This window comes from Lactuca serriola, chromosome 2, assembly GCF_051521515.1.
Source record: "Lactuca serriola cultivar US96UC23 chromosome 2, Lser_US96UC23_V15, whole genome shotgun sequence".
Lineage (NCBI taxonomy): Eukaryota > Viridiplantae > Streptophyta > Magnoliopsida > Asterales > Asteraceae > Lactuca > Lactuca serriola.
Window position 1 is genome coordinate 17,400,918 of NC_136409.1, and position 2,936 is coordinate 17,403,853.

Here is a 2,936-nt window from a genome sequence, read left to right on the forward strand (position 1 = left end):
TAGATCTGAAATCTACTCTGTGAAAGACTTCCATTCAGGTAGAAAAGTTCCTACCTTGATCTCTAGTTCATTAGATCCCCTTTTGTCCCTAATTTGTGGGTTTAAAGCCCTAAAACCTCAAACTCTATGTGTTTATGCTCTATGTTCTGAAAGGACTTCAGATCTGGGCCTTATGGACATCTTAGAAGTGTAAAGTTTCTGTGGTTGAAGTGTTTGAGGTCCCTATTAAGTGTTTGACCTCATAAAGAGCTTGGATTTGCTTTTTTTAGCTTATAGGGCCATGCATGCACGTAAAGTTTGCAACTTTACGTGATAAGCATGCCCTACGAATATAGATCTATGGTTTGGAAGCGTTGCATGTCTCAGATTTGGCCTGTATGGGAAGTGGGTCGAAGGGACTCGCCGAGTCCCAAAGTGGAACTCGGCGAGTTCTATGAAGATGGTCTTAGACTCGGCGAATTGGATGAACAACTCGGCGAGTCCTATGAAGATTGCCTAGAACTCGACGAGTTGTTCTTCAAACTCGGCGAGTCATATGAACAGTTACTAAATTAAGAGGGGTTTAAGTGTAGAAGGTCCAACCCTTCCTCACTGCTCGCGGAATTAGCAATTTATCGAGTAGCGATAGCCCCAGAAACCCAAATCCTCAAGATTGATGCTCTGGTGAGGATTTGGAAACGAGTAGGGGATCTGCTCGTGGGACTCGGCGAGTTGTTCTTCAAACTCGGCGAGTCAGATGAGTTTCCTTGTGGCTTTCAAATGGGAGAAGAACTCGTCGAGTTGTCGGCCCAATTCGACGAGTAGGGTCGCGGATGGGGACGAGTAGAGAGCGAGGGACTCAGCGAGTTGATGACCCAACTCGGCGAGTCGGGTCAACTAGAAGTTGATTTTGACTTTGACATTGACTTTGACTTGACTTGGTTGAGGGTAAAATGGTCATTTTACCCTAAGTATAGAGATCAGTTTCTAACTGAGTGTTTGTGGGGTTTGTAGCCGGAGTATTTCCGGAGCAGCAGCAGATGGAGGTTTCCCGCACTGATTATCACCAGCTACTTGTATGAGGTGAGTTACCTTCCAGTAGGGGTGGGTCTAAGGCCACAATGCCGGCCCAACAATGAGGAGTATTTAGAGGATAATTGTCTTTGTGATAATTTATCTTGGTCTAGTATGCGTATTGGTTATGAGTTATATCTGTATGATATGTTACATGATAGAGATAGTTTCCCTGATAGTGGTCCTTAGGACCAAGGGGTAGGTCAGTACCCGTATATGCCTGACTGTGTGCTTATATCTTGCTATTGTATACTTGTGGTAAGGGGTGGAATAGTCCCCAGTTACCGTTTGAAAGATACCGATGACGATTACCGGTTGAAAGATACCGATGGTATTGTGTGGTTGGTGGTATGATGGGGGAACTCACTAAGCTTTGTGCTTACGGTTTCAGTTTTTGGTTTCAGGCACCTCTTCATCTAAGGGGAAAGAGCCGGCAGCGTAGCATGCCATCACACACACATTTGATTTTCCGCACGGTGTTTTCTGGGATTGTACTCTGATATGTTATTTGCTTATGATGTGGGTTGAAACATGATACTTGATTTTATGAGATGACGTGTTGATTCAATATTTCCTAGTGAATGTTTTATAAACAAATAAATTAAAAATGAAGTTTTTGGACTTGAATTTTGGGATGTTACAAGTTGGTATCAGAGCCCTGGTTTGAGGGATTCGGAAACGCCCTCGGGGGGTGTCTGGACTCAAACTAAGGGGCTAAAAGAGTTTTACAATAAAATGGTTTTCTAAAGATCTAAACGGAAGGATTTTAAGAAAGACAAGGTGTGTGATGCATGCGACCAGCCGGGCTCAAGTAAGTTTTCCCCAAGATACCCATACATGTTATGTTATGCTATATGGCTTTGATTCAGAATTGCATGCTAGAATAGGACTAAGGATCTAGGAAGATGCCTTGTGTGCCTGATATATGATTCTGATAATTGCATGCTAGTTAGGGATAAGGATCTAGGAGGATGCCTTATATGCCTGTTGTATGAGCTGTATGCTAGGACTGTTTAGTCAGTAGTAGGATGGCCTGTATAGGTTATGCCTGAATTGGTTACTCGATGCACGAATGCTGCTTACTTTGTGCTATGGGGGTTCTGGCTATTTCCAACTAACTAAGGAGCGGATATGTAACAGTACCTGCAAGTTAGTTAGGGGGAAATGGTAGGGGCTCCTGGTGCAGCTGATGGCGGAGGGTAGGTCGGAGAGTGTCCTAGGGGAGCCTGGATGAGGTCAGTGGAAAGGGTATCGGTAAAAGGGACTTGGTGAGGTCGAATGAATCCTTGAGGAAAGTACAAGTAGATGTGGAAGGTAGTATGGGCCCGTACTACTGAAAGCAAAGGACCTGTAATCGAATTAAGGAGGGCCTAGATGGAACCAGAGACCTTGGAGAGTGAGTTAGATCTCTTGAGTATATGTATGATCGTAACGTTTATGCGTGTATTTTCAGCATGGTGACCACACGTCATGGGACAGGGGGTTCCAGATCAGGATCGGGATCAGGCTCGGGTGCGGGATCCAAGCAGGTTGATGACGGGCTACGCGAGTTCATTGCATCTGAGATCACGAGAGGCATCATTGAGTCGACCCCTATCATCTTCGGGTCGATCAAGGAGGGGATTGTTGAGCTGATGGAGGATCGCCTCTGATCATTCTGGAGTGACATGGCATCTGGCCAGTCGGGATCTCGCACACTGTCCTTTAAGGAGTTCAGGGGCAGTGGTGCGCCGGATTTCCATGGGGCGAAGGACCCCATTGCTGCCAGATGATCGATTGCGGACATTGATTCCGCACAGCTGACCAGCTTCTGCCCTGAGGGGTTGAAGGTGAGATATGCAACAGGATGCTTGCAAGACAGGGACAGAGATTGGCGGGAGTCT